This window comes from Nicotiana tabacum, chromosome 7 (assembly GCF_000715075.1).
Source record: "Nicotiana tabacum cultivar K326 chromosome 7, ASM71507v2, whole genome shotgun sequence".
Taxonomy (NCBI): domain Eukaryota; kingdom Viridiplantae; phylum Streptophyta; class Magnoliopsida; order Solanales; family Solanaceae; genus Nicotiana; species Nicotiana tabacum.
The window spans coordinates 171,874,613-171,888,929 of NC_134086.1; the positions used below are offsets into that span (position 1 = coordinate 171,874,613).

General features: G+C 37.0%; 1 non-coding gene across 1 annotated transcript; it reads right to left on the minus strand.

The window, feature by feature from the left end:
* Positions 1-6,525: 6,525 nt before the first annotated feature.
* On the minus strand, positions 6,526-6,598 carry TRNAA-CGC (transfer RNA alanine (anticodon CGC)). Its single transcript has one exon. It is a non-coding gene; the product is annotated as a tRNA-Ala (tRNA).
* Positions 6,599-14,317: the final 7,719 nt, after the last annotated feature.

The window sequence follows — 14,317 nt, forward strand, 5'->3', positions numbered from 1 at the left end:
TTTAAGTTTTAAGATATGTAGTTGTATATAACTGAGTAGAAATAATGTATGAAAATTGTAAATAAGTTGTAGATGAGTTGTATAATATATAATTAGTTGTATGAATTTATTTTTACTATGTATAAATCAGATATAAAATATACAAAAGACATTGTATAAATTTTGTATAAAATTTGTATTTGAGTTGTATGTTATTGTAGTTATATTTAATTGGGTAGAAATAATGTGTGAAAGTTGTAGATAAATTGTATAATATATAATTTATCTATGAAATTTACTATGTATAAATCAGATACAAAATATACAAAAGATATATTGTATAAATTTTGTATAAAATTTATATTTATGGTACTTAACTAGTACCTGATGATTGAATTCACCAAATTTGTATCGATTAATTCCATTTTATTTCGCTTAAGCAGACGTGTTCAAAACTAATTTCAGAAATTTGTTTTTTTTTTGTGGATTTTTTGTTTTTTTTTTCCTTATAGAAAACCGATATTTCCCTAGAGTGCAAAAGGTGTCCCTAGAGTAATGGACTACAATTACATTTCCCAATATTAGCACTGATGAATCTGATCTTTTTGCTTTGAAACCATACATTTCTTCTTCTGATCCTAACATGGAATGGTGCAAAATTCTTTAGATAACTATGAAAATCTTCAAGAAAGGCTTCCGATCTCAACTTAAGCATTACATAACCTAATTGGATTTTTCATGAAGGTTGTCGTTTATTTAATTTGTTATCAAAACTTAATATTTTTCCTTATGCTTCCGATTTTGGAGAGAAGGGGGGGAGAGAGGAGAGAAAAAAGGAAAATGGTGTAACTAAATCCCTTGATTGAAGACACAAATAATGGATTGAGGGCATTTTAAGGTGGATTGTATATATTTTGTAAACACAACTTGTTTATGCAGGGTAATTAGCTAAACATTCAGAAACGGGAGAATTAGGGGACAAGGAGGGTTTTAGTTTTACCGCTATACACTCTTTATACGGGTCGGGTTTGTACCTTGGGCCAGGCAGAGTTTTTCTGTTCCATTCAGCAATATAGAACCGAGTATGGCTGTCCAACGAAACGGGTCAGCCCCGCGTCCCGTCCCGTCCCGCTTCAAGTTAAATGGGATGGGCCAATGTTAAATGGGACACGGGATGGGACGGGACGGCCATTTCGTCCCGTTTGTCCCGTCCCATTTCGTCTCGTTTCGTTCCGTCCCGTACTGTCCCGCGTCCCGTCCCGTCCCTTCTCGCGTCCCGTCTCATCCTGCTAGTTTTTTTTTAAGAAAAAACTAGCCATTGGGCAACGACTTAAATTGCAAAAATAGTCGTTGCCAGCGGTCCAAGCAGCCCCTACCCCCCCCCCCCCAAACGCCCCCTAACCCTCCCAAACTTTTAATATAACCCCTAAGTTTATTAAATTACACTTTGGCCCTATTTTTACTATAAATACTCCCCATTCTTCTTCATTTTTTCCCACAAAAAATCAATCTTCTCTTTCAAATCTCTTACACTCTAATATTCTATCTATATTCTATATTATTCTCTCAATTTTGTTACTATCAAGTATCAAGTATCAAGTGATAACTTTCAAGTATTTGGGCAAATTTTTTGGAGCAACTTTCAAGCTTCAAATTAATTCGTCAAGTATTTGGAACAATATTTTGGGCAATTTCTTCAAGTTTCAATATTTAATCACGGTGCACTCGTTCCATCTCCTAATTTTAATATATAACTTTTGCGTATCATTTTAGTGCTTAATTTTTGTGTTTACTTTACGTGTTATATTTTCGTATTTCATTTGTGTGATTAATATTTGTGTTAGCTTTTTTAATTTAATTTCGTATTTAAATTATGGCACCTAAAAATGTATTTGGTATTTTTAAAAAAAGCAGTAAAAAAAATAGTAAAGTTGAAAGTAGTAGTAATCCTAATCCTAACCCTTCTCGTAGACCTAGAATTAGAAAGCATATTGATGAAATGACTCATGTTGATGAAACTTGATTTTCCCAACCCCCCACATTTTATGATGTTCATGTCGGAGAACAATTAGATCATGAAACTTTACAAAGACAATTTGGCAATGATATTTTTGTTGAGGATGAAGAAAATAAGGATGAAGAAAATGAGGAAGAAGAATTAGATGAAACACCCACTAGTCCCGCAACACAAGCTCCAACTCAGAGTCAATCTCAGTCTGGAGCTTTACCCCTTGTACCCCCTGTAAGGGGTAAGCCTAAGGCTGAACGTCCCAAAACATCACTTGTATGGAAATTTTTTAAACATCATAAAGTCAATCATCGTGCTATATGTGAAAAATGTAAGCAAGTATTTGCACACACAACAAGTGGTGGGACGGGGGGTTTAAGTAGACACTTAATAAGGGATCACAAATCTTTATGGATACAAGCTAACATAGAAGCCAGAAAAATTATAGATCCTACCATCAGTACTGACACTCCTAGTGGATCTGGTTCTTATCAAATTCAACAACAACTTGACCCTACTTCTCTTCATGTTTTACGCAAATATAACAAAGATAGAGATCGTGAGAACTTAACAAAAATGGTGGCTGTCTGTGGCTTACCTTTTACTTTCCCTTCTCACCCTGCTTTTGTGCATTATATACAAGAAACTTATAACCCTGCTTTTCAAGGTTTTCCTAAGACCACGGTTAGAAATGATGTTTTTAAATTTCAAACCGAATATCTTCAGTATATTCGTTGAGTATTTTTTACTTAGATTGTAAAGTGTCTATCACATCTGATATAGGCCGTAGTCCTAATGGTTGTGAAATATTTAATTGTTACATTTCATTGGGTTGATCATCACTGGAACTTGCAAAAACGTATTATTGGTTATAAATTTGTTGATTCAAAACACACTGAAGCATATATTGCAACTACTGTTCTACAAATACTTGATTTTTATGGATTCATTAATAAAGTTTTAACTATCACCTTAGATAATGCTTCTTCTAACACAACCGCAGCAAATAGCCTAAAATCTAGACTTTGTCCAATTAATCCAACAATTTTTTATGTTAGATGTGCATGCCATATTTTTAACCTGGTTGTAAAAGATGGTCTTAATTTATTTTCTGATGCTTGTAATAAAATACAACATGCTTGTGGCTATATTTTTTGTGCTCATAAACAAAGTAGAATTCGTGAATTTGCTCAACAATGTGCTAGTGCTAACCTTCCATTTAGAAAAGTTCCAAAAGATGTTTGTACTAGGTGGAATTCTACTTATGAAATGCTTAAAGTTGCTTATGATTATCGAGTGCCTATCCAAAAAGTATTTAATATGCATAATGCTCACCCTGTTGATCAAATTGTTGATTCTGATTGGGATGAGATCAGAGATCTTACTAAATTTTTAGAAATTTTTTATTATGCTACAAAATAATTTTTTGGTATATATTATCCTACTGTTACACAAATATTATGGTATATTTGTGGAATTTCTGTTGTATTTGGTAAGTAAAAAACAAATCCAACTTATGCACCAGCCATTAAAGAAATAATTTTAAAATTTAAAAAGTATTTTTTCCCTATTCCCGAAGTTTATTTAATTTCTACTCTACTTAACTCATCTTTAAAACTAAGAGGTGCAAAGGGACTTGTTCGTAAAATTTATGAGAATTTAGAAATTCAAGAAAATGAACAACCATCTCTCGAAAACTTCCAAGCTAGCATATATTCTTATACTAGATCAATGTTTGATAAATATAAATCTATGGATACAACTGATTGTGAAACGGGTCCTTCTACTTCTAAGTCTAGAGCAGAAGTTTTATGGGAAGATATGGATGATATAACAGGTTTTGATTCCTCTATTGATCATGAACTTGATTCTTATCTTAATCAAGGATTGGAAAATATTAAAGACTGAAGAAGGCAAGGAACAACTTTTGTCGTGGTGGGAGAGCGTGGCAAGACTTTTCTAACACTTTCAATTATGGCCCGAGATATAGACATTCATTAGCGGAGAGTGCTTTTAGCGCGGAAAGATTTTAAATTGGAGATCATAGACATTCATTAGCGGAGGACAGTCTAGAGATTTCCGTATTATTCAGAGATTTGATTAATGCAGAAAGAAGAAATCTTGGTTTTGAAAAATTAACCACTAGGGAAGAAGAAGAATACAATGAGATACTAACCACTGGGAGCGATGGCGGCATGGAGCTCATGGAACATCAATCAACATTGCCAATTCCAGCAGAATGTCCGAGAGATATTATTGATAAGTTACAAAGAAGCTATATAGGAGCTTACAAATATTAGTATGATAATTTGTAATTGGCTACTAAGAGGCCTAGTTCAAACAGAACCCTTCCTAGAAGGTGGCTGCGTAGATTAGGTGCTCTTCAAAAGAATTATATTTGTATTTGAGATTTGAAAGTTCTATTAATAAAATAAAAGGCTCTAAGCGTTGAATTTTATTTATGAATTGTCTTAGTTACTTAATAGTTAATACTTTGAAATTATATTAAATAAATTATAACTCTATTATAAATTTACAATTACTAGAATATTTCATTACAAGTCTTTTGTTTTAATATTTTATAATTCATTACTTAGTTTTCTAATTTTCATTTTAACATAGTAACATTTAAGTTTATTAAATAAGTCAAATATTTAGCCGTTGCAAACTTTAAAAACATAGTAATTTTAAAAAAACTAGACGTTTTTTTTATAAAAAAAAATACACTGAAGGCCCACGAACTCATCCCGTTCCGTCCCGTCCCATCCCGTTTGTTAGCGGGATGGGATGAGACGAACGTTTCGTCTCGTTTGTCCCGTCCCGCCACCATCCCGCTTAAATGTCGTCCCATCCCGTCCCGTCCCGTTAATTTGATCCCGTCCCGTTCCGTTGGACAGCCATAGGACCGAGTAGTAGTCTTCTAAAATTATTCATTTTTCGCGAGCGCATTCTCCTATTTCTAAAAATAACCTCCCTAATTGTGGTAGTTAGGCTTATTATTATGGCATAAATTTCTTTAATACGCCTTAATCCTAAGTAAATTGGTGTCAGTTCCGTGTAAGTTCATCTCAAACTGATATTGGACAGCTCGGTGCACAAGGTATTCTGCGTTCACGTGGGGTCCAGGGAAGGACCTCAAGGGATGTAGACAATCTACCCTAATGCAAGTATTAGTGGCTACTTCCACAGCTCGAATTCATTACATGTAGGTCACAGGAGATAATTTTACTGTTGCTCAAGCCGATATTATATTAGACAAAAAATAAAAAGTACTAAGTAGTAAAATTCTTTATTATATTTTTCACCATTCTCCTATTTTGATATTTAAATGAAATTGCATTGAACCAAGACATCCGATTTGAAATGCAAGAAAAATAATACTATGGCTAGTGTATGGACTAAAAGGATAAAAAGGAGCACATGGTTTTGAACAGGTAAAGCAAATCCACAGACTACCATACTATCACTTGGGAATAGCTCGGTTTTTGGAGAAACATCACGCCCAGTCAGCTTTCGAATTGGTCAATAAAAAATAATCAGTATTTGTAAAGTCATTAAAAATAATTATTATTTTATTGCAACAGGGATCGTTCCAGCAAAATATACTAGAGATCGGTGCACATGTGTATGAACTTCCAGCATATTATGCTGGAACTCCTACACGCAAAAAATTCAAGCATAATATACTTTAGATTGGAGCACCTGTGTGCATGAACTTCCAGTATATCATGCTGGACCGATATATTATCATGGAACTCCAGTATATTATGCTGGAGTTCCGGTATACTTATGCTAAACTCCATTATAATATCTTGAAGTTCCACTATACTTATGTTGGAGTATTTTTCTGGATTTTAAACAGTATTTTCGTTCAAATTTATCTTTACATGAAAATTGATTAAATTTCGATTACCTTTAAAACGGTGGCTAATTTTGAATAACCACTTGTAAATGTGACTAGTTTTGAATTTCTCCAGTTTTTTGACCGACCCTGGAATATCTAAAAAAGGCATACACAGATATTTGCGAATCTGTAGGAACAACAAACTGAACGCATATAGAATTGGAAATATGTGCGGCAGCTTTGAAATTCTAAAAACACAAAAGAGAAAAAGAAACCCCTTTTCAGTCTCTGTCTTTCCATCACAGACAACCATATATATAAAACAATGACTTGTAATACCATAAAGATTTGAATAAAAGAAACAAAATATGTATAGAATCTAGTGAATATAATTTTCTCTTTTCTTGAGGTGTGAGGTTAAAAAAGTTCTCAGAGAGAGAGAGAGTTGAAGGAAAATAAAGACGAAAATATATATGTCGGGGCTCGTAGATATTTATGAGTTTGCTTAAAGAAACAAAAATGGTGAAAGTATAGGTCTTATTTTGGTTTCTTGAATAACATTATTGTAGATATATCTATTTAGTGTTAAGAGAAAATTACCTAGTGACAGAAATGAGAAAATTTTGAATCTTTCGATCGTTTGCCAAAATGGACTAGGAAATTACCGTTTTCTGTCTTAAAACGGTAAAAGAAATGGAGGTGCGGGGAATCGAACCCCGTGCCTCTCGCATGCGAAGCGAGCGCTCTACCATATGAGCTACACCCCCGTCATGTCTGATTGTAGATACGTGAATTATATGTAGAATATTGCAAAGCTTGCCTGTGATTATTAGACGCATCCAATTCTGCCGTCTAATTAACAAATACTCCGATAGGATAACTTTTCCTTTAAAAACTCCGCTAAAATATTCTCCTTATGAAGAAAATTTGTCCTTCCAACAATTTAAAGTATTAGTATGAACTATTGAATAGATATTTACTCTATATTGTGTTTTAAACAAAAAAATACTTTTATATTGTTTTCACATTTTGAATTGCTATCTTAAGTACTTCTCATCTAAATCAATATAGCAGTCTATTTAAATATTTTTCTCGTAATAATGGTACAATTCAAATGTGAGCTATTTTTATTATAAAATAATGGAAGTTTCTTTTTATTGTCACAACTTGGTTCATCGTTATCTTCAAAGTAGTTAAATGTTTGGCAAATAGATAATAGAGAAAGGTCATAGCAATCAAGTCTATTTAGTACAAAGTCAGCTCAATAGTCTAGAAGCCTAGTTATATATGACTTGGAATGCAATAATTTCATTTACATTATTGAATGAGCAATTCGGATAAGATCTTAGTACAATTATTTATGAGTCATGCCAGCATACATGTCCAATCAAGATTGGCTTGAAATTTACTATTTTCAAGCATCAATTATCACCAATAGAATCGGGAAAAAAATTGATTTTAAAATGTAATAATAACAATATTGAAAGACAATTTCAATTTTCATCCTTTAAGCGAATAGGTTGGTGAGTTGCTTTTAAATATATTAATAATAGAATCGTGATTTTTGGGTTGCTCAGATGGTCAGATTGTGGGTTCGAATCATCAAAACAGTAATAACTCCAACAAAAGGGATCAAAATAGAGTCAAAGGGGAAGGTTTTTTTTTTAAAAAAAAAATATTCATTGATTTTTGTAAAATATAATATTGCTATCATCCTTAAAGTTATTTAACCAAGTTCCAAATCAATCGTTTATTGCTCAGAGCACGCACTAGTTCACCTACATTAAATTAACATGTGAAATAAAATATGAAAATGACTTTCACCCGTTATATTGATGTAACCTAATACGCGTAGCATTGGCCAATTGGTTGGAAAATTCCCAGTATAATCACAGATTCTATTCGTTTTCTAATTATTTTTCAGAATTCAAAAATTAGATCAAATTAAAAAAATGAATAAAAACAAAGTTAAAAAAATCCCACCATTCACGTGGTTGAAGGCATTACAAGTAGCACCGTCTGTAGAAATGGAACATTGTTTTGTCAATATTTACAACTTTCTACGCAATTGAAAATGGAAACAAAAAACTTTTGAATTCATTTGTGGTCCTAAGCTAAGAAACTAACAAATTAGTCAGCTTCTTTATAATTTCTCAATTTCTTCCATGTTTATCATTTCAATTCTTTGCAATTCTCTTCATTTCTCCTTTTGCTTTTATGATAATATAATAATATTACTCAAATACTCTTAAAATAAGAAATTGTAATTTGTAATAAGGTATAAGTTCCTTAGTTAACTAGTAATTTTGAATATTCATAAAATTATGCATATACTCTCAAAATAAGGTATAAAATTAAAAGCCAAACTTAATACTAGTAATACTATATACTTAGGGGAATATCCTACTAAAATATAACAATTCCGTGTTTCTGGTGGCATCTACCTATAGATATTTTTTTTTTAAAAAAACCATTCAATTCCACTAGGACCACTCTACCCCCCACCCCGGATTCTCTACCCCACCAAAGCTTCTGATTTCATATTATATAAATAGACCCTTTACACTTTTCAATTTCATATCTGAACTTTATATATTTTCAAGATTACTTACATAAGCAAAGAGAAAAAGAAAAAGAGAGAAACTTTGCCCAAAAAAAGAAAATGGCAACAGTAGTTGATGCTTGTGTGTGTGAGATTACAAAGCTAAGTGAAAAAGTTAGAGCCAGAAGCCTTTTCTTGTTGAAGTCCCAGAAGAAGAAAAAATCAGGGGATAAAATTGAAGAAAGCAAAAATAGCCAGAATTCTTCTTCTTCTTCTTCAATGGCAGAGACAAAGAATGACAACACAATGTGTGAAGCAACTGTTTTCTTGCTCATGGACCGTTTTGCTCCTTGTTAAAACCATGATTTTGGATGTATTAATTAATACCCAAGTATAGTATATAATCTCTTAGATTTTTTTATACTAGTATGTATAAATGTTCTTGTATATGTATCTTATGTAAGAAGGTTATATCATTTAGTCTGTGTTTTATTCATCATCCCAAATAATTCAGTTTCTGGCCATTTCTGGTTGTATAATTTTTTTGGAAAATATTAGCAGATGGATGTTATATATTCCTCCGAAAAATCATTCATAAACAATGTGTGTCCAATATACTCTGCTACGTAATTTCTTTTGCTAGGCTCATAACTAAAGTGCCCACTTAGACAAGAGGGGTCGGTGTCACGATCCGGATTTCCCATCGTCGGGAGTTGTGATGGCGCCTACTCGTAGAAGCTAGTCAAGTCATGAAATTTAGAAAATTCTTTACTCCTTTGTTTTAATCCTTTTAACAACTTGCATTAACAGGTGATAACCATGTAAATAATAGCGGAATATGAGATTAAGCGGAAGATTTAAAGAAAATAAACCAAAATAATACGAAAATCAACATGTCTCTACCCAGAAACTGGTGCCACAACATTCACGGACTATATATGATTACTACATACAACCATTTGAAAGAAGGAACACTGTCTGTCTCGGATATAATGATAACAGAACAAAATAACTGATAGAAGAGACGTTGGGCCTGTGAACGCTTGCAGGACTACCTCGGAATCTCGGTAGATTGAAGGCTGGCTCCCAAGCTACTACTGCTGACCCAATGCTGCTCCGATATCTGCACATAAGAGCAGAGTGTAGCATCAGCACAACCGATCCCATATGCTGGTAAGTGTCTCGCCTAACCCCGACGAGGTAGTGACGAGGCTAGGACCAGACTCCAGATAAACCTGTGCAGTTATATGATATACAGCGGAAAGTAAAGCAGGAATAAACAAGTAAGGATGGGAGGGGGGAAACATGCTCCGGAGAATAGCAGGTCAAACAAAATATCAAGAGAACTATAAAGGGATCAAAATCCAACCACCAACACGAATAAGGAAAACAAAGGCAGATTTCACTTTCTTTTCACGTCTTGTTGCAGACGTGCAACCCGATTCCATTTCCTGTATCTCGTGGACGGCGTGCCACCCGCTCCCATTTCATTATATCTCGTGGTAGGCGTACCACCCGCTCCCATTTCATTATATCTCGTGGTAGGCGTACCACCCGCTCCCATTTCATTATATCTCGTGGTAGGCGTACCACCCGCTCCCATTTTATTATATCTCGTGGTAAGCGTACCACCCACTCCCATTTCATTATATCTTGTGGTAGGCGTACCACCCGCTCCCATTTTCAAGCCAACAATAATCACAAGGAATCCCGACAAGGGTACAAGAGCAATATAACAACTTCCCAGCAAGGGAACAATGATATTTCAACAACATCCCGGAGAGAACAATAATATCAAACAAACATCCCGGCAAGGGAACAATACTATCAAAACAAACATCCCGGTAAGGGATCATTAATATCAAACAAACATCCGGCAAGGGAACAATGGTGATAATAACATATGAAGCGCAATAAACCACAACAGAGTCATAACAATTATAATACAAGACTCACGGGCATGCTTGACACCAACGTATAGATATTCGTCACCATGTCTATACGTCGTACTCCACAATTAACATGTAGCAAATAAGACACAACTCCTAATCCCTCAAGCTAAGGTTAGACCAAACACTTACCTCGATGCCTCGAACACAACTCAAGTTTCAATTATAGCTTTACCTCTTGATTCCTCCGCCAATTCGCTCGTATCTAGCCACAAGTTACTTAATTACATCAATAAACGCTAAATGAATCAATTTGAATGCATGAAAATGAGTTTTCCAAAGTTTTACCCAAAAAGTCAAAATCGCCCCCGGAACCACGTGGTCAAAACCCGAGATTCGAACCAAAACTCGATTACCCATTCCCCCACGAGCTCAAATATTAATTTGTTTTGAAATCGGACCTCAAATCATGGTCCAAATCCCCAATTTTTGAAAAATCTAGGTTCTACCCAGAACACCCAATTTTCCCCATGAAATCATTGATTTGAGGTTGAAATCATGTTAAAAGATGTTAATGATTGAAGAAAACTAGAAAAAAAAATGACTTACAATTGATTTGGAGAAGAAAGGTTGTTTGAAAAATTGCCTCTTATGTTTTTGGGGTTTTGAAAAATACAAAATGATTGAAAATTTCGTCTATTTATACCCCTCTCAGACCCCCTGTGCTGACCGCAAAAAATGGACTGCGGCCGCACAAGCCTTCCTGAGGGTACTGCGGTCCAGTGCCCTGTGCGGACCGCACAGTCCTCCACCGCGCACCGTACAAAGTCGACCGCGGACCGCACTGGACCCCTTCCGCGGTCGCACACATTTTTGTGCGGACCGCACTGGCGGGTTCAGAGACCTGCAACTTCTCTGAACCTGCCACAACTGTGTTTTTAGGCCTAAGACATCCCGGAACCTACCCGAAAATCACCCGAGCCCTCGGGGTTCCAAACCAAGCGCACACAAAACCTCAAAAACATCCTACGGACTTATCGTGTAATCAAATCATCAAAATAACATCATGAACATCAAATTAAATCTCGAGATCAATGAAATTTTCTCAAAACTTCTTTAAACACCAACTTTGCGATTTAAGTCTGAATCACGTCATATGACATCCGTTTTTTTTTATCAAATTCCACAGAAATATCTTAAATCATATATAAGACCTGTACCGGGCGCCGAAACCAGAATACGGGCCCGATACCACCATGTTCTAACCAAATTCCATTTCAAATTTCTTTAAACAATTTCAGAAAATAATTTTCTTTAAAAAATTCATTTCTCGGGCTTGGGACCTCGGAATCCGATTCCGGGCATACACCCAAGTCCCATATTTTCCTACGGACCCTCCAGGTTCGTCAAATCATGGGTTCGGGTACGTTTACCCAAATGTTGACCGAAGTCAAATTTATTCATTTTACAGTCAAAACTTGTCATTTTTCATAGATTTTCACATTTAAGCTTTCCGGCTACGCGCTCGGACTGCGCACACAAATTTAGGTGGTGCTGAAGGAGGTTTTTAAGGCCTTAGAACGTAGAATTTCATTGCAACACAAGTGATGACCTTTTGGGTCATCACATTCTCCACCTCTAAAACAACTGTTCGTCCTCGAACGGACAGAAGAAGGAAGTGCCTGAGTCGGGGAAAAGATGGGGATATCGGCTTCACATATCGCACTCGGACTCCCAGGTCGATGCCTCAGGAGGCTAACCTCTCCACTGAACACGAATAGAAGGAAAACTCTTCGATCTCAACTGACGAACCTGCCGGTCTAGAATAGCCACCGGCTCCTCCTCATAAAATAAGTTCTTGTCCAACTGGACAGTGCTGAAATCTAACACGTGGGATGGATTGCCGTGATACTTCCGAAGCATAGACATATGAAACACTGGATGCACGGCTGATAAGCTCGGCGGTAAAGCAAGTCTATAAGCCACCTCTCCCACTCGATCAAGAATCTCAAACGGGCCAATGAATCTAGGGCTAAGCTTGCCCTTCTTCCCAAATCTCATCACGCCCTTCACAGGCGACACTCGGAGTAATACCCGCTCACCGACCATGAAAGCCAAATCTCAAACCTTACGGTCGGCATAACTCTTTTGCCTGGCCTAAGCTGTACGAAGCCTATCCTGAATGATCCTGACCTTGTCCAAGGCATCCTGAACCAGATCTGTACTCATCAACCGAGCCTCTCCCGGCTCAAACCATTCGACCGAAGACCGACACCGCCTACCATATAAAGCCTCATAAGGAGCCATCTAGATACTCGACTGGTAGCTGTTGTTGTAGGCAAACTCTTCTAAAGGCAAGAACTCATCCCACGAACCCACAAAGTCAATGACACACGCTCGGAGCATATCCTCCAAAACCTGAATAGTCCGCTCGGACTGCCCGTACATTTGAGGATAAAATGTTGTACTCAACTCAACCTGGGTGCCCAACTCTCTCTGAAATGCTCTCCAGAAACGCGAGGTAAGCTGCGTACCTCGGTCCGAAATGATAGATACAGGCACACCATGAAGACGAACAATCTCCCGGATATAGATCTCATCTAGCCTCTCGGATAAATAGGAGACTGCCACAGGAATAAAATGCGCTGACTTGATCAGTCTATCAATAATTACCCATACCACATCGAACTTCCTCCGAGTCTGCAGGAGTCCAACAACGAAATCCATAGTGATCCGCTCCCACTTCTACTCGGGAAGCTCAATCCTCTGAAACAATCTACCAGACCTCTGATGCTCATACTTAACCTGCTGACAATTCATACACCGAGCCACATATGCCATGATATCCTTTTTCATTCTATGCTACCAATAATACTGCCGCAAATCCTGATACATCTTCGCGGCGCCCAGATGAATAGAGTACCGGGAGCTATGGTCCTCCTCTAAAATCAACTCCCAAAGCCCATCCACATTTGGCGCACACACTCGACCCTGCAATCTCAAAACTTCATCATCATCTAAGGTAACATGTTCGGCACCTCTGTGCTGTACCGTGTCTCTAAGGACACATAAATGGGGATCACCATACTGCAGATCACGGATACGCTCTAATAAAGAAGAACGAGCGACCGTGCAAGCTAATACCCGACTAAGCTCAGAAATATCCAACCTCACAAACTGATTGGACAAGGCCTGAACATCCAAAGCAAGCGGCCTCTCATCGACCGGAATATAAGCAAGACTGCCCATACTGGTTGACTTCCTACTCAAGGCATCGGCCACCACATTGGCATTTCCCGGGTGATATAAGATAGTGATATCATAATGCTTCAACAATTCCAACCACCTCATCTGCCTCAAATTCAACTCCTTTTGCTTGAACAAATACTGAAGACTCTTGTGATCCGTTAACACCTCACATGCCATGCCATACAGATAATGCCTCCAAATCTTCAATGCGTGAACAATGGCTGCCAACTCGAAATCATGAACCGGATAGTTCTTCTCATGAATCTTCAACTGCCCCGAAGCATAGGCAATGACCCTTCCCTCCTGCATCAATACTGCCCCAAGTCCAGTACGTGATGTATCACAATAAACTGTATAAGGTCCTGAACCTGTGGGAAAAACCAACACCGGTGTCGTAGTTAAAGCTGTCTTGAGCTTCTGAAAGCTCGCCTCACACTCGTCCGACCATCTGAACTGGGCACCCTTTTGGGTCAACCTGGTCATCGGGGCTGCAATGGATGAAAACCCCTCTACGAACCGACGAGAGTAGCCTACCAATCCTAAGAAACTCCGAATCTCTGTAGCTGATGCTGGTCTAGGCCAGTTCTTGACTGCCTCAATCTTCTTCAGATCCACCTGAATACCTCTGCTGATACAACATGACTTAGGAATGCAACTGAACTCAACCAGAACTCACACTTCGAGAACTTAGCATATAGATGACTATCCCTCAAAGTCTGAAGAACCACTCTGAGATGCTGCTTGTGCTCCTCCCGGCTGTGGGAATATATCAAAATATCATCAATGAAGACTATCACGAGCGAATC